Source organism: Coenobita brevimanus, chromosome 89 (assembly GCF_032717465.1).
Source record: "Coenobita brevimanus isolate Jiangsu-jjx chromosome 89, ASM3271746v2, whole genome shotgun sequence".
NCBI classification, from domain to species: domain Eukaryota; kingdom Metazoa; phylum Arthropoda; class Malacostraca; order Decapoda; family Coenobitidae; genus Coenobita; species Coenobita brevimanus.
This window is the reverse complement of record NC_137042.1, coordinates 7,124,211-7,143,711: the sequence shown is the minus strand read 5'-3', so window position 1 is coordinate 7,143,711 and position 19,501 is coordinate 7,124,211.

The window sequence follows — 19,501 nt, the reverse complement described above, 5'->3', positions numbered from 1 at the left end:
CATTTGCAAACACACAGCTGTTAATGCAGACAGAATCAAACCAGATCACTAAAAGGCATCCCCCCCCCCCAAAAAAAAAAGAGAGCTTCAGATAACAACCAATATATATATATATATATATATATATATATATATATATATATATATATATATATATATATATATATATATATATATATATATATTTCACTCAGACTAGATCAAGTAAGTCATTCATGTGAACATGTTTGGTTATGGTAGTAGACACTGAGTGTTATGCGACATTAATTAACTGGAAGATATTCAGAGAACGCATACCTCCGCCAACAACAATAAAACTTATGATTTGCTGCTCTATGTCATCTTTCCCACCTGACGAATATTGTTACGGTCTTACATGGTCAATTAATTCCACGGTCATACTCTGACTTAAAACACAAACTCACGAGAGCGCATACCTCCTCCAACGCCAATATTGTCAACACAAATATGATTTACGATTTACTGTTGTATTTGGATCCACTTCAAAGTCTTATCTGTTCTTCATTGTCCCACTGCCCTAGTATTCTCTATTTTTCGTAACAACGTCCTGAGAAATGTTTTACACAAACAAACAGACACGGATGAATATATAACCTCCGTCTAACATAGCGACGGGTTACAATATCACAAAAATATCGCATATTCTCCTTTACTACGACATAGCACCCCGATCATAAAAGAAGCGACACCCTCAAGGAAGAATTCATAAGGCAGTCTACCATGACTTGGTGAAGAAACACAAAGTACAGCCTCTGTACAAACTTCATTATTTTCTTCGAAGTTGTCGACTGTAATTTCTTCGATGAACCCAGTTTTCTTACCTTGTGGTTATAGAATAATGGAAGCTTATATTTTCAGCAACCAGGGGTCTAGGCAGTTGTGACTTGGAAACACATTCAGACTAATTAGACTTAGCTACAGAACTGTTTATGTATATACATGTAATATAAAAAAAAAAAAATAATGGAGCTTACTGCTTTGATTTTTTGTAACGAAATTTACAGGTTATTCTGAGGTGAACGATATTGCATTAACGCAAAAATAGCCTTCCATCTAGAGCAAAAATAGCTCGCAGGAAATATGACAGCATTTTTTTTTTTTTTTTATGGACAATAGGATTATGGGGCTGGTTATGCAATAAAATAAAACTACAGTATCCAAGGAAACGAACTTACTTGTACTTTACCTTTAATTACATTAAACACAAAATTCTACGGCTGTATCTGTACATGTACAGTTGATCAGCTGATGATGCAGATGCTGAAACTTACAGAATTTTGATTGTGTGTAAAATGTGGATGGAATTAATTACACAGATCTTCTTATGTCCATAAAGGAAAATGCAGTGGCGGTATTTTACTTAAACTCAACTGTTCTTCTTGACAAAATCCAATCTGAATCATCACACTACAGAAATTCCTGTCCCTCTGCACCCAAGCTAGAAAGTAAACTTAGAAATATTACCTTGCAGACATACCTACTTGATGAAGCATCACAACACATATTTAACAGATATGACATCTCATATGTATTATGAATGTATCTATTTCTATCAGTCTATCTCTCTATCTGTCTATATCTATTTATCTGTCTATCGAACAATCATTCAATCTATCTATACATACATGCATACATACATAAATACATACATACATACATACATACACACACACACACACACACACACACACACACACACACACACACACACACACACACACACATATATATATATATATATATATATATATATATATATATATATGATACTTCAAAAACAAAAAATGCACAGCTACCCAGTGAACTCATCATTTTTTTCAGTAATACAGAAAGTCAGTTTAGTGAAATCAGTCCGCTTGCACGATTCTTATCTTCCTCACTCTGTTTTCCCAATTTCCCGATGCAGCTTTTTTCTCTCTCAGTCTAACTCTTCACCGAATTAGTTTAATGAGCCACAAAGAGAAAAATCTGAATATTAGTGACTATGGGCCGGGCATGGTTGAGCAAGAGTCTTATCACGTTACTGGCTTTGGAACTGGTGTTGATCAACCTGATAAAGTCTGGCGAGAATGTGATGTTGACGGTGAATTGAATGGTGCTTTTAGTGGATGAAGCTCGCGGCGTACTGGAGAAGTGTCTCTCTCAGGAGGCACACACTTCACCACAGCATTCATGGACACAACACAGGCACAGAGATATCAGCGGGGAAGCACAGGCACCAACGCGATACAGTCAACAACAATGACAGCACAAACAATAGAGTTTGGAAGATGCGTTGGTGTTGTGAGTAGAGCAACGAGGTGCAGTCTAAATAATTATGGATTCTAAATCATCTGTGTGTGTGTGTGTGTGTGTGTGTGTGTTTCCACTCGGTAGCTAGAGTTTTTTTAGTCAAGTGTCATGAGAGAAAATCTACAATAGCCCTTCAGCCTGTAAGGACGTCTCTCTCTCTCTCTCTCTCTCTCTCTCTCTCTCCTTTGCTGCCGTATAGTTATTTTACTTATGTGAGAGGTAAACTCTCGGACTAAGTTGGCAAAGGTAAGACGTGCAGATAAAGTGGCCTTTAATTTCATGTGAAAAGAAAGGTTGACTCACATGTAAGAAATATCTTGAGAAAGTATGGAAGCGATACTTTCTGAAGCAATACAAGAAATCTTGATACAGATTCTAGAAGTATGCAACTGTCAGTCGGCAGGGAATATCCTGAGCGCTTACTGCGTTCTCGGTCTCACTCTGTATCCCCTAAAGTCAATACTCACATTTCTCCAATGTTCGTAATGGACCTTGAATTACCAGAGGCTTTACCATGCTTACAGCGGCGTGGTGTTGCTTCAGTCTCCGTTTTCTCTGATAGCCAGTGAAAAGAAGGCTCGCATACAGTAAATTCGGAATATTTCGGCATTATGCGCCACTTTTTTGTTTCTTCAGCCTACTCAGTGTGACTGATCTGCCCTTATTTTGTTGCACAACAACAGGTATAATGGAATGGTGCATGTATGAATTTTTTTTTTTTTTTCAATTTATTTCTCAAGAAAATGTAGATTTAATCCTTCACCACGTCCCTGTTAATATCGCCGGTATTTACTGTTGTACCACTTAGTCCTGGCCAAACATTCCAAGTCAGTCCAACCTGTTCTTCCCGCTTATCTGCTCCAATACTTTCTCTGAATGCCCTTTCACCCAGACCTAACTCACAAATGGAATCATCGTACGCGAAAGCCATTCCCACACATAATGCCTGATTATACAAAGTACACTCTTTCTCGTCCAGCACCACTATCCACCAGTGTCCCTGATTGTCCCTCTCACTCCAGCACAGCGATTTCAAGTATTTCTGCCCCCATACGGTGAATTTAATCAAAACTAGTGCCTTGACTTCAGGCTGATGTAACGCCCATTTTATCGGGGCATGCTTTCAGCTGAGTACTCTACCACCCACCACCGGTTTTGCCGGCTACACCTTCCACACACACACACACACATATATATATATATATATATATATATATATATATATATATATCATCAGCCGTTTGAGTATCCACTGCAGGACCGGCCTATCCCGACCGAAGTCGGGACGATACAGCCAATGTATCTCTACCAAGTGGCTTAGGCTGTCTAGTAGAGATTGTATGTAGGGTGAAAAGTGCTTGTTAGTGTAATTGTTGTGTTGGAGTGGCTTTGGATGTACACACGTGTAGTCTGTGAACCAAGTGTAATCGGCCCGCGCAAGCCGACTGGGTGCAAGCATACTCTATAGTAAGAGACACTGGTTCAACCACAGCACCCCTGGTGTCCGCCAGTGTAGTACGTGGCCGGGTGAACACTCCCAAAGTTTATTACCCTGGCGGGGCGCGAACCCTGGCTCACCCGTGTACGAAACGCACACTCTACCACTGTACCACAGAGGCTCCATATATATATATATATATATATATATATATATATATATATATATATATATATATATATATATATATATATATATATATATATATATATATATATATATATATATATATATATATATATATATATATATTTCCTGTACACCAGGAAACCATTTACTACGCTGGGTGGTAACCATATAACCAAATTTTGGCATCTGATGGTTTAGTAATTATTGTGCTCCAATCGGATTGAGCCGGTGAAGGTTTATATCCAAGGGGTGGTTGGGGTTGATTGCTCATGTAATGCCACTCAGGGATAAGTGAGGCTGGTCACTCTCATTTTAAATGTCGAGACCAACTGCCTTGCCCTGGGCTCCTACGCTCCTTATGGGGCAATGTAGGATTGGATAATGATATATATATATATATATATATATATATATATATATATATATATATATATATATATATATATATATATAATCATCATTATCAGCCATTACAAGTCCACTGCTGAACAAGACATCCCCCAACCTTCTCCTCGAATTCCTTGACTGAGCCAATCTTTGCCACGTCTTCCCTGCAAATTTCTCTATCTCCTCTCTCCACCTCCTGCCTGGCCTTTTTCTGCTACGCTTACAGTCTCCTGGTGTCCAATCAGTCAACCTCTTGCTCCATCGATTATCCCTTATTCTTGCTACATGGCCTGCCCAACTCCAATTATGATCTTTTATAACTTCTATAATGTCTTTGACTTTAGTCTGCTCTCTCACCCAAGTTGATCTTTTCCTGTCTCTAAAAGATAATCCCAACATTGATCATTCCATTCCTCTCTGAGAAAGGATTAATTTATTTTCCATCGATTTTGTCAGTTTCCAGGTCTCACAACCATTATACAGTATCTATCTATCTATGTATCTATATCCCCTATACCTGATTTTTCTTATAAGATATGACATGAAGATCCGTATTGTCAAAGTTAATGAGCCTGCAAGGCGCTGTATGGTCCAGAATGGCCAGAACTGTATTTATCGAAATCCCTAGCAATAATGGTTTCTTTCCTTCTTTTTTTTTTTTTCTACCTTGAATGTTGTGATCTCAGTCAACTAAATGGATTAAAACTGACATCAAGGGACAGGTTAACTGGAGTTATCCTAAACTGATCTGCTTGGGTCAGCGTAAAGTTAAAAAGATATATAATAACCAGAACGGATGTGAAATGATCCATACTAAATAAGAATCGATAATCGTCCCAGGTGAACCTAACTGGACCGAAACCGAGAAATGACAAAGGTGAACCCAGTATGATTTCATCCTAGGACAATGGACGCGGATTTATTCAACCGGGACCGTTTCTCCTATTTCACACAGGAAACTGAATGACGAGAGGAAGGCCATCTGTCTTCTAAGACTATCCGTCAACGGACACGGCTGCGACTGGTCCTTAAGAGCTCTTTTTATTCACTGTGGGCCGATTACACTTGAGTTTACCCTTATCCAGTACCCCTTTTCTTTATGTTTATGATGAAAATGATGATCGTGTGTGATGGAATTATTCCGACTGAAATGGGACACTACGATGCCTAGCTGGTGCTACTACCTTGGTATTATTTTTATCTTTCCTGTTTTATTTCTTAAAAAGAAAAAAAGATTTTCTGAATTAGTAATTACTTTCCTGCAAGTAAACATGAAGACAGTGTGTGTGTGTGTGTGTGTGTGTGTGTGTGTGTGTGTGTGTGTGTGTGTGTGTGTGAGAGAGAGAGAGAGAGAGAGAGAGAGAGAGAGAGAGAGAGAGAGAGAGAGAGACGCGCGCGCGAGTGTGTGTGTGTGTGTGTGTGTGTGTGTGTGTGTGTGTGTGTGTGTGATTTCATAGTAAATATCAAATTACGAGCGAGGTAATGTGTGCTGCAGATATTTTCTACATTTATAAATGTACGAAGTGAAACTATATGTTGAAGCTTAAGACATGGGAGAAAAATATATGGCAGAGAAGGGCAGAAGTAGGAACAGGGTATGACAAAGACTGGTGTGTGGTAGCGTGCGTATGTACAGTATGATAGAGTGAATGATGCTTTTGGACTAGTGTCTATAATGGACGATTTTTACCCTCGTTACAGATAACTTTCGAGCAAGAGAAATCCCATACAAATTTCATTCAAACGCTTCAGGCCGAAATGTCATTCCTCAGATGAAAGAAACCGTCTGAAGAAAGAATAAATACACTGCATGTGACGTGATTGGAGTGAAGATCATTTAACTTCCTGCAGGAAGGGATGTCGCTATTCATGAATAAAGGGCGCTTCATCCCATCAAGAAAAGACTTCCTTAGGTTTAGGCTATATGGAATTAGCGAATATCCTAAAATAATATCTTAACCACTTAATTCTATGGGAATGCAGAAAAAATTCTATAATCGGCAACAACAAACCAGCAACAACAACATAAAAAGAACTTCTCTGGCTGAAAGGGTTGATGAAACACTGCAGTAACTTATCGCGCAGAGATTTATGATGAGTATATAAAAATTCAATAAACCACCACAATATGAAGGGGGAGGGGGGGGGGCGAATAACATTAGAGTGAAGTCAGGAAGAGTAAAGTAACTATTATAAGAGTCATAGTGTGAAAGTTAACGACCGAGAGAATCATGGAAGAAAGAGTGAAATAAGTCTGGGTGAAATCATAGTGATGCGAGCACAGAGCACAGGTCAGTCTCGGGATTAAAGACAGTCAAATTAAACTAAGATAATGGAGGGATATCTGTGATGTTAGGCTGACCCAACCTCTATTTTTTTTTTTTTCGCCTTGCGTTCTATATTATTAATGGATTACAGAAATGTAGGCAGCATTAATGTGAACAAGAGGGAATTTGAAATATACGCATGTAGCTTTCCGCTATTTCTTATTCTTTGGTAGTTTCGTGTTTGGCTCCAGAAATTTAAATAGTATTTCAATCATTGCAGGGCCATGGTCACTTGTTTGTTATCTAACTCCTTTGCTGTGATTTTTTTAATGTAGTTCTTGTACTTCAGCTGCCATATTTCAGCGTGAACTACAAGATCTCCACTAACCTTTTCAGAGATATAACGTCTCTTTGTACAGCAGTATTATGTTACACATCGCTATCCTCGAGTGTGTTACTAAAGCAAACTCTCTCGTTATTAAAATACATACATATCATACAGTAGAATCGCAGTATAGCTATGATGCAAATTATATATCCAAGAAAGTTTGATGATGCTTCCTATGTTAACCGGAATACGGTTCTCTGTGTACTGTGCAAGGGATGAGGAAAAATTATCAGATAACGAGAAAAATGATCCACTTATTCAGATTACTCACACCAAACCCATGGACAAATGGAACGGGACACTAAATGGAAAAGAAAATCGCCCTAAGACAAGTGCAAAATGACTCATACACCAACAGCAGAGAACAGAAGATACAGTGACACTTACTGAGTTTACACTGTCCCGGGATTTGATCAGATCATTTTAAAATAACAAGCAAAAGCTGATTGGCTGCAGGAGCTGTAGTCTTGCTTTAGTAAAAAAAAAACAAAAAAAAAAACAAAAAAAAACAGAGGTGTAAGAAGATTATTGACCGCAACAGCAGATGGAAGTAACTACAAACAGCAGCGGGAAATATGTGGACAGGAAGAGAACCAAATGCGGGAGATGAGGGTAGGTGGAACTACAGTAGTCATAGCCAGGAGTACATGGACAGAGAGAGTGCTGATAGTGGAAGCAGAACACATTTGAGGCTGGGCCAGTACTGTGGGTGCCTCTCGCTCTCCTACAATAATGACAACATAAACATCCCTCGTTCATAACACCACCTGAGAGCATAAGTATAAAAAATAGATAAGACTTCTTGCACATTCTTGTTGCTGATGATCTCGTATGTTGCAGTTACAGTGGGTCCAGGCACTTTGTTACTTAGCTAGCGGTCAGTACTTGTGCTGAAGGCTGCAGTATCCATTTTTATTCATCTTCCTTCCCTTCATCCTCACGTAGATAAGATTGACACAAAGTGGTAATATCTTTTCACTATTGGAAAATTATTTTATTTTATGCTTATCTTGATAGGAAATATAGTGCTGTATATTTTGCTTAATCTTTCACCTCCCGGAATCGTCTGTTGTAGTAACACTAATAATCCTACAAGTAAGATCCCACACCAAGTAACGCTATATCAGTGAAAATCATCTTCACAGCTAGTCTGACAAACGCAACATTTAAAACGCTGTCGTATAGTGTATGTTATCTTTTTAAGACAGACAGACCAAGACTCAGTTATATCAAGATCTGGACACGTTGTGTATTAAAGACTTGGTTTCATAGGCAGAGGTAAATGCAGATTTAGAAAGACAGTTCCAGATATGCCTGTTGCATAAGTGAATGCCTGAGAGTATCGGTTTATTCTTGCATTACAGATCTGGACTGAAACGGGGTGAGAGTTTTTTTTTTTTATGCGATGAAGAAGGAACCAAAGGCCATGTGCCCGCAGTAACAGTTCCCTCCAAGAGGAAAACAAAATACAAGAGAGAGCCAAATTCAAGATCCGATCATTTTGAGATGCCTGGACACACTGCGTTTGAAAGACTGGAGATCATAGGCAGCAGGAAATACAGACAGAGGGAGACAGTTCCAGAGCTGACCTGTTGCATAAATGAAAGACTGGGAGTAACGGTTAACTCTTGCATTAGAGAATTGAACAGAAAAGGGATAAGAGTTTGCTGCCAGACGGGTGCTACGCGCCCGTCGTAGAGGTGGAGGAATGCAAGCAGACAATTCAGAGGAGCAGTGACCATTAAAGTAGCGATAGAAAAGAGATAAATATGCAACAGTGCAGAGAAGAGACAGAGGTTGAAGGGAGTCAGTAAGAGGAGGAGAGTTAATGAGATGAAAAGCCTTTGACTCCACCCTATTGAGAAGAGCTGTATGTGGGGAGCCTCCCCACACATGAGAGTTGTACTCCACACAGGGGCGGATAAAACCCCTGTATAGAGTCAAGAATTGTGCAGGGGTAAAGAAAGAGCAGAGTCAGCTTAGCACACCCAATCTCTTGGAAGCAGATTTTACAAGAGATGTAATATGATCTTTCCAAGATAAGTCCCGAGTAAATGAAACCCCAAGCATGTTCAAGGATGATGCAGGATTAAGCTGAATATTATTAAACATTAGTGGGTATACCTGTGGAAGATTTTGTCGGGTTGATATGTGTAAGAACTGAGTCTTAGATGCATTAAAAACAACCATATTATTTTTACCCCAGTCAGAGATACGAGCCAAGTCAGACATTAGGTGTGCCATAGCCTCATCCCTTGTTTGTTGAAGTAACTGTTGAGATGGGCGTTGTGGGAAGCGAATGGAAAGGTGAAGGGTGGAGTCATCAGTGTATGAGTGGATAGGGTTAGATGTACAGCTTAGAAGATCATTGATGAATAAAAGGAAGAGAGTTGGTGATAGGACAGAGCCCTGAGGAACACCACTGTTGATAGATCTAGGAGAAGAACGATGGCCGTCTACAACCGCGGCTACAGAACGACCAGAAAGAAAGCTAGAGATGAAGGCACAGATAGAAGGATAGAAACCGTAGGAGAGCAGTTTGGAAATTAAAGATTTATGCCAGACTCGATCGAAAGCCTCTGAGATGTCAAGTGCAATGGCAAAGTTTTCGCCAAAGTCCCGAAAGGAGGATGACCAGGAGTCTGAAAGGTAGGTGAGAAGATCGCCACTGGAGCGTCCCTTACGGAACCCGTACTGACGATCGGAAAGAAGGTTGTGATAGGAAAGATGCCTTAAAATTTTACTATTGAGAATTGACTCAAAAACTTTTGAAATGCAGGACGTTAAAGCAATTGGACGATAGTCGGAGGGTTGGAAGTGGTCACCCTTGTTTGGGACTGGCTGAATGAGAGCAAACTTCCAGCAAGAAGGAAAGGTACAAGTTGACAGACAAAGGCGAAAGAGTTTGCCTAGTCAGGGTGTAAGCACAGAAGCACAGTTCTTGAGAACAACAGGAGGGACCCCATCAGGCCCATATGCCTTGTTAGTACTGAGGCCAGTGATGGCAGAAAATACATCAACTGAAGAAATTTTAATGTCAGCCATGAGGAAGTCAGAGGGGGGAAGTGTTGGAGGAACAGCACCGGAATCGTCTAAGGTGGAATTGGAGGAGAAAGTCTGTGCGAAGAGATCTGCTTTATCAGTAGAAGAAATAGCTACAGAACCATCAGAGTAGAAAAGAGGAGGGAAGGATGATGAGGTAAAGTTGTTAGAAAGATTTTTGGCAAGGCGCCAGAAGGAGAGGGAAGAATTCGAGTTGGAGAGTTGAGAGCATTTAGTATGGATGAAATTATTTTTAGTAGAGCGAAGAACAGACTTAGCACGATTCCGGGCAGAAACGTAAAGATGGTGTGATTCAGGGGTGGGTTGGCTCCAGTACCTTTTGTATGCCCTCTCCTTGTTGCGGACAGCATTAGAACAAGCGTGATTAAACCAAGGCTTTCTTGCGTTAGTCAAAGGATATGAGAAGGGAATGTATGCTTCCATGCCCGAGAGAATAACCTCCGTAATGCGCAAGGCACACTCAGATGGCTCCCGGCCATGGAAGCAATAATCATTCCAGGGAAAATCAAAGAAGTACTGCCTGAGGGCCTCCCAGTCCGAGGCTCCAAAATGCCACAGACGACGTTTGAATGCTACCAAATAGATGCCTCGCGCCGACTGTAATGGAGGAGGGATTGGAACAAAGAGTTCAAAACAGCAAAGGCCAGATAAGTCGTGACGGTATTGATATAAAGAGACGAAGAGAAGCAGTGAAAAGAGAGGAGTCGTTGAAACGAAAATCATTTTGTCCATCCTGTCGAGAAGAACTGCATGTAGATAGTCCTTCCCGGACATGGGAGTTGTACTGTCAGAATGAATGAATAAGACCTTTACACAGTCTCAGCAACTGCACAGAGATAAAGAAAGCATGGAGACGGTTTCGAACTTCTAACCTCTTAGAAGCAGATTTTGTATGGGAGCTAGTATGATCTTTCCATGATAGGTTCCGAGAGAAGGAAATTCCAAGCTGAGTGGACTCAGTGGGCTAGGTTGGTGAACAGATGACTTGCTGTAGAGAAAACATGAAGTACCGCTAGAGTTTGGTGGTAAATATCAGTACCGATATCTTGTATGGACAAATACTTCGTATAGACCACTGTGTGAAGAATGCCGGGCTCTGCCATCAAAGTATTCGTATAAATGGCCAAATATGTATGAGAAAATGTAGAAATATCGGAAGAAATTACATACCCACTGATAGAAACTAACTTGTCAAGCAAACATACTGACCAAACTGAACATATTTACCCAGCAGGGATATGGGTGAACAAAAACTATCTATCCATCTACCTATTGCCAGACGTCTTATTCCTGTAAGGGGTGACCACAAACAAATCGCCTCCATGTCGCCCTGTCCCCTGCCATATCACAGCCCTGCTTCCAGCTTACACCCCCCCTCTCTCATATAGCTCTCCACTCCATCCCTCCATTTCATCATTGGCCTCCCCCTCCCTCTCCACCTTACTCAATACACTCTCCTCGTCAGTCTCTAGCTCTCCACCCTCTCCACATGGCCAAACCACCTCAGTGTGTATCTCCTAACGCTTCCTATCACATCCACATCCACACCACAACACTCCTTCACTTCCTCCTTTGTCAGTCTGTCTCGCCATGTGACTTCACATGCTCCTCTCAAGTAACTAATTTCCACTGCTCTCACTCTTGACTTGTGTCCCTCCAACAAGGTCCAAGCTTCACAACCATACATTAGAGTTGGTATCACTATTGTCATGCAGTAACTTTTTCAGTTCCATGCTCACTTCCCTTTTTCTTATCACCGCTTTCAAGAAACCAGCAACCTTTCTTCCTTGTTTTACCCTTTCAAGCACTTCACCTTCTAAACTTCCATCCTTACTCATCACACTACCAAGGTATTTAAATGCACTTCCTCGTCATCCAACCCAACTGTACATTCAGTTACTTCATTTCTCTCAAAGACCATAACTTTACTCTTCCCTACACTCACAAGTTCATACATTTCATCATCATTTCAGTCTAAATTCTCAATTGTTTCCAAAGGCAAAGAGAAAGCACCCAAAACGAACTGTTAGACAGCAAGGTACTTTATGGCTCAAACCCACATTGTTCATTGATGGGAAACTGGAGTATGTTGATGATAAGTATGATAGTGATGAAAGTAATGACGAGGATGATGATGTCAAGCTTTACGTAAGCTAAGTGGGTCATCTTAAGCTGCTACACCGAGCTGTGAAGAGACGGTGAGAAAACGGATCAAACAAACGCTCATCAGCCACCCCGGGGTCGGGACACCACCATTTGGTGATTCTCTGTAGTCTTTGGACTGTATTCTCATGAGCACAGGAGGTTACGTGTCACCTTCCCTTTGAGATGAGGTTGCCCTAATACACTTTAATATTGTCTTTAATTTATCGGTATCTTTTTAGTATTTGTTTACTTACGTCGTGCCCTCCTCCAGTCGCTTCATCTCTAATGAACTTCATTATAATATGTGGCCAGCTAGTTAAGAAAAGTCGCTTGGCAGTAACAGTAACATACTGATACTGGTGTCATCGTACGATTGTAGCGAGCACAGACAGTTTCAAAACCCTCACCACAAGGTATCACATCAGTATGAAGAAAAATGGTGATGTTGTTTCTTCATCCTGAGCGTTTTCATCTCTAGCCTCTTCTTAGGTCACTCTATAGCTGCCGTGTAGGAGGCAGCTGTTTTTGTAAAGCGGTGTTTGTTATAGTTATGTCTCTTCCCTCTGTTGATCAGTGATCTTACTCGCTGCACTTCTAAGCCTATCCAATCATATACTCATGGCTCCACCGTTCATACTGCCACCTGTTTTTCGCAGTACTCATCACAAAAGTAACTTCAGCAACCACGGGATGAGGCCATGGCACACCTAGTTTCTGACTTCGCAATTATTCCGACAGGATTAAGGAAATCTTGATATTTTGGTCAAAATTCCAGAACGAGGCTGGAGCCTGACTTTGAAGTCGGGCTTGGGATGGCTTTCTTTTGCTCTGATCCTTCTTGGAAAGAACTTGTTAGGCTTCAGGTCTTGTGTTCTCTCTTCATTGCATAAAAAATAATCCTGCAGCCAGTTCCCCCTGTGACATCATAAATCGCAAGCATGACAGTTTTATATGCCGTTTTTACATAATATGTCCTTCTTTAACAACGGGAAGGGGGGGGGGGGAATTATGGGAAGGAAGATTTTATTTAAAAGAGTGGGGAAAAAGAAGAATACATAAGGTATGAAATATCAGAGAGAGAGAGAGAGAGAGAGAGAGAGAGAGAGAGAGAGAGAGAGAGAGAGAGAGAGAGAGAGAGAGAGAGAGAGAGAGAGAGCGCAGAATTCAAATGCTTTAAAAAAATAAATGGATAAATTGTGTGCAGTAAGGAAGAGCGTGCTGAGTTGTTTTTTGGTGTGCATAAAGAAAGAAGCAGAGGCTGGAAGTCAACATGAACGATGACTTTACAGAAATTACTAAAGAACAAGAAGCGGTGCCATGGCACAGCAAACCCATCCCTGGCAGTCAATTTAGTGCTGACGTATAAACACAACAGGATATCTAGTCAAAGATGTCACATATCAAATTTGGAGTAAATCGGGTGAAAATTGGCGATCTGATGTCCATTTGAAATTTTAGGCCCGACCCACCTGACATTGACCCCCCTACCGCTAACGGGGGGGGGGGTGACCCTCCTGATGTAATGAGGCTTGTTATAGGATGCAGATTTGAAAGATACACATTTAGGTTTTGGTTTCATGTCGATATGACGAATCTGAAAGGAGTCATGACGAAGAAATGATTAAAAAAAAATATTTTGGGGGGCCTATAGCCTAGGCCTTGACCCATTTTGGCCTCAAATTTAATCAGGTGATGAGAAATTCGTAGCACATTTCAGTTAAAATCGCTCTAATGGTTTTCGCGTAAAGTTGTTAACAGACAGACAGACAGACAGATAGACAGACAGGCAAACAAACCAAACAAACAGACAGGCAAGCCAAGTGAAAACAATACCCGTCCCCGAGCCCCTCCGGGGCGAGGATGGGTAAAAAGGAGCCCAAATCCTGATCAACTTATTTCTTGATGTCTCGGGCAGAGGGAAAGTCAGCCATTCACTTTACCCTCCCCCTCTCTCTCTCTCTCTCTGCACGAGCGCTCGCTTGTGTGTGTGTGTGTGTGTGTGTCAGAAGATGGCATTAGTCTCTACAATGTTTGTGCAGCAAAGTTTCCTATTCCAGGAAACACAATATCATGCCAAACAAACACAGCCTCAGTATTTATTCACTCTTGCAACAACCAACCCCTCACACTCCAAAGCAATATATATTTCACCAGTTCGGTGGCTGCACAGAGTCAGAAAATGCAAATATTGCGAAGACCAAATATTAGGAAAGATAACGTTATGGAATTTATGGCTTTCACTACATTTTTTTTAAATCCACCTAGGTGACCAGACGATTAAACTTAGTTTAAGAAAGAACAAAAGTTGTGATGAGTCAATAAAGGCTACATCGTCTTCAGTTTAGTGGGTCTCCCTACCCGAAAGTAGGTCGCTAGTAGCTATTAATACTATAATAGACATCCTCCATGAAGGGGTTAACTCTTTCTCTCCGATACGTCTCTACTCTTTAAGTAGCAGAGTTTAGTATTAGCATAAAATTTGCCAGAGAAGTCTGACATCTTTACAGTGACGGAGCAGAAAGATGCTGTGATATTCTTTCAAGCCAGAGGTCCTTTACAACCTATTAAACTGTGTGGGCTAAATCAGAGTGTAAAAATGAAGTATATTGACTGGAAAACTTAGACTGAGGTATTGACGAGCAAGGGTAATTAGAAAGGTTATCTGAAAGGCACATTACTTAAACTCATGAGAAGTACAAATAGGTAATATCTCCGTTCCAGTTAACAGATATTTCTTTTTCCTGACGTCATACTCTCTTACCTACCTACACACACACACACACACACACACACACACACACACACACACATCCCTCCCTCTCCTTCACACGGATCTCTCAAATCATCGTTCACAGGCAAAGCCACAATATGAATAACATCATCGACACTAAAAACCGGTAATAAATAAACCTATACTGCGGCTTGCATGAGGCCATTTAGTAAATCATGGAAATATAATGAGGAAGTCTAATCTCTTGGTGAAAATAAAATTACCATACGGGAAATATTAACATTATGTAAGTCTGCTCCAGACTCAGTTGCCTGGATAAATGCTTGTGATGTTTCCTTAACTATCATAATCTTACATTATTAAGTATACACATCCTATTTTAAATAGCCTTTTATATATATATATATATATATATATATATATATATATATATATATATATATATATATATATATATATATATATATATATATATATATATATATATATATATATATATATATATATATATATATATATATATATATATATATATATATATATATATATATACAACATGGCACGAAATTCTATACTCTTTATTCTTGTATGTCCAGAGCATAACTAATTTACTGAAGTGCTGTGAAATGAGTTTGTCGTTTGACACTCCCAGTAATTTTCATAATTATAAATGCGCGTTGGAAAAAAGCAACATTACCGGTGTCGTTGTGGGAAAATGCTGAAAAACATGCTTGAAGAACTGGAAAATACTGGAAAAATGCTGGGAGAAACAGGGAAAATGCTTAAAAATCACCGAAAAATCGTGGAAAAACATGGAAAAATGCTGGGAAAATCATGGAAAAATGCTAGAAAAGGGAAGGAGAAATCACGGAAGTAGACAGAAAAACTCTTGGAGAAATCATTGAAAATGCTGGAAGATCATGGAAAAATGCTGGAAATACCATGGAAAAATACTAGAAAAATCACGGAGATATCACTGAAGAATTATGGGAAAATGCTGGAAAAATCATGGAAAATCCTTGGAAATAATGGACAAATGTTGGAAAAATCATGGAAGAGTTATGGAGAAATGCCAGAAAAATTGTGGAAGAATGCTAGAGACATCATGGAAAAATCATGGAATATTCACGGAAAAATCATGGAAATATGCTGGAAAAATCATGAAAAAGTAGTGGAAAAATGCTGGAAAAATCATGGAAAAATGCTAGCGGAATTTAGTTATGCGTCCTGTTGCTTTAGTAGCTCGAGGGAGCCTTTGTTGCAGAAATATGTTGCACTAAGCCTAGCACAACATCGGCAAACCATAAATTGATCTTACAATATTCATTCACCGTATGTGGACGTTCGTTTGCAGCCTATTTCACATTATTCAGTGGCAGAATAACTCAGTACTATGTTCTTCTCACCATAACTTAGCCCAGGTTTCCCTCCTTGCTTATTTCATACGTCCCAGTGGCAGAAAAAGGCAATGCCACCCCTCTACATCCCTTCCGTAGCACTTCTTCGTGGCTAGCACAGTATTCTAGTGTTAATCTATTTTCACAACGCAGCATGCAAGTTGGAGAAATGACAATTTTAGGTCAAGTTAGAGTAAAAGCAGTATAAGACCCTGCCACTCAACCATAACACTTATGAGTAGCAACATATAGCCTACAAGCGTTAATTGCAACTCACAGCTGAACACTCAGGATGGCAACTTCACGCTTAGTTAAAATGAACACTTATTAACAGCAGACGATTTGTATTAACTAACTGAGTCCGGTAATATACGTTTTTCTGTGTTATTACTAATTTCAGACGAGTATATTCAGCTTAGGATGGCTTTATTGATCTGGAATTCTTACCTGTAGCTTTCATTAACCCCTTTACCACTAGAGATGTGTTCTGAATTGAATACTTTATTATTTTTACTCTTACTTGGCCTAAAAATTGACATTCTTCCATCCTGACAGCTGAGTTATAGGGAGAGAGTAACTCTAGAATTTCATTCTAGTCACGAAGTGCTGTGGAAGGACTTTCTCTTCCTGTCACTAAGCTACACGAAATAAGCTGCAAAAGGACGAAAATCTGGGCCAAGTGTGTGTGTGTGTGTGTGTGTGTGTGTGTGTGTGTGTGTGTGTGTGTGTGTGTATGTGTGTGTGTGTGAGAGAGAGAGAGAGAGAGAGAGAGAGAGAGAGAGAGAGAGAGAGAGAGAGAGAGAGAGAGAGAGAGAGAGAGAGAATATAGTCGACTGGGCTGGCGGTGGTATAATCGAAGGTATTCTTGGCCAGCAGCCAGATGAGTTCTAGGTTAAATAAGGACCTGGATTGTAAATTGGACGGTTGCGTGTCGTAGTTAGGGGGAATGTTGAGACTTAAAAACTGAACTTCAATCATAATAAATCATGTGTCCTCGATAGGCATTAATATAAACCTTCTTCATCCTGTCACAAAATTAACATTGATAATTTCATCATAAAATTCTTCCCAAGAAGAGTCCTACCCTTAACGTAATAAAATCGACTGGAGAAGTAAGATCAATAGCTCGTACAGACTCCCTAGCACCTCTTCCTTAACGATTTATCTTCCAAACTACCCATTAACATCCTCTTTTTTGCTTCTTATATTTGTTAATGTCGACATGGATTGCATGAATGACACACAAGAATATACTAACGGAGCAGAATCAGAAATAAACCGTTAAAAAAGAGGTATTAACAGACTTCCTAACCGCACGAGAACATTGGCCAGTGTAATTAATAATGCTTGTACTTGTAACACAGTACTGATATATAAAAACCTTAGATATAAAACACCAGATGTACTGTACTGTACATATAGGGCGATCCGTACGTAACGCAACTCTTCCACCTGACGGATGATATCTCGTGTGTAAGGGGGCAGGCTCTGTCAGAGTTACCAATATCTTTCCTGTATTATCTATTCACATCGCACTCCCACCGCCACGCCCACGCCCACATCAGCAGACTAAGCATCCCTGTGACATGTGAAATACCCTAAAGCTCCACCCAGTCAGCAGCCAGTTAGGTCTCAGATGCAGGTCCTTGAGCTCATTTCCCTCTCCTGGCTATGGTTATTATTTATAGGAAGAACAAAAGGTAATGTGATGTGCTGCACTATGCCTTCCTTGTGCTTCCTGCAAGAAGAAATTGCAGTTACGACGGAGAACTGATACTAAGATTTGTTTATGAATCCAGATTGTCAGGTGTATTGGAACTCTTGGCCATTAGTTGAGGTGATAATGGTGCAGGTGAGAGAGAGAGAGAGAGAGAGAGAGAGAGAGAGAGAGAGAGAGAGAGAGAGAGAGAGAGAGAGAGAGAGAGAGAGAGAGAGAGAGATGGGAAGAAGAAGAAGAAAGAAAGAAAGAAGAAGAATGAGGAGGAAGCGAAGATGAAGATGATGATGATGACGAAAAAGAAAACTGACTACAAGATGTTCAGTAAAGGAGAGTTTTTTTTTTTTTTATGACTTACTCCCCATAGAACACTAAACACAGACATCACAATTACATCCAGGTCCCTAAATGTACTGCCGCGGGAACAGGAAAATGGTGAACACAAAACTTCGCAGCAGTCAGGGCGATACGAGAATGAAACCCGAGAGGATCTAGTTAAAAAATTTTCCACCGCACCACCGGCCACACTTAAGCGTTATGGAAGCTCCCAGGCGTCTATTTATGACATCTGTGAATTGTTTTACTTGAGCTGAGCGTGGTGCGAGACTAACCTAATCTAACAGAGCATAACTTAACGTACTCTGGCCTAACCTAGCTAAATCTCCCACAACGTAGCCTACCATAAACCAGTCTAAGTAAATCCAACATGATATAACTAAGGCTGATGTAACCTAATCTAATCTAAATGAACACAACCTAACCTAACCCAACCCAGCACAACCTAACCTAACCTAACACAGCATTTCCTCACCTAACACAGCCTAGTTTGATCTAATCATCCTATTCTAATTTAGCACAACTTAGCCTCTCTTAACCAATCCTAACCTAACACAACATAACCTAACACAAACTAACCGCGCAGTTCTCCCTCAGCCAGACGTATCACGGCTCAGATTTCTAGCACGCCACGGGGCTAGCCATCTTGTTCCGCAGGGAGGTGGCGTTGGCAGGCTTGTATTGAGCTGGCGCTTAGTTACTCTCGCCGTCCACAGATGGCGTCGACGGTCCAATGGCGCGCAAGGCAGCAAGTGTGAAGCCATGACGTAGGGTAGGAAGAGACAGGGATGGAAGCGAAAGGAATAGATTTTTGTGGGGTATGGATAGACGAGGAGATTGGGAGGGATAGGGATGAAAGAAGGAAATGGTGTGAAATAGGCGGAAGGAAACGGGTAACAGGAGCCGGGAGATAGGAAAGGGGAGGTGCAGGTGAGGTAAATAGATGTTTGTGGGGTGCGGGTTAGAGGAGTTGTGGAGGGATAGGGAAAGGAGTTGGGTGAAAGGAGAGAATCGAGAGAAATTGGAGGGAGGAAAGGGATGAAGGAAGACGGGGGATAGGTAGGGTGAGGTGCAGACGAGAAGAATAGATCTTTGCAGGGTGTGGGTGAGAGGAGGGGATGGGGAGAGAT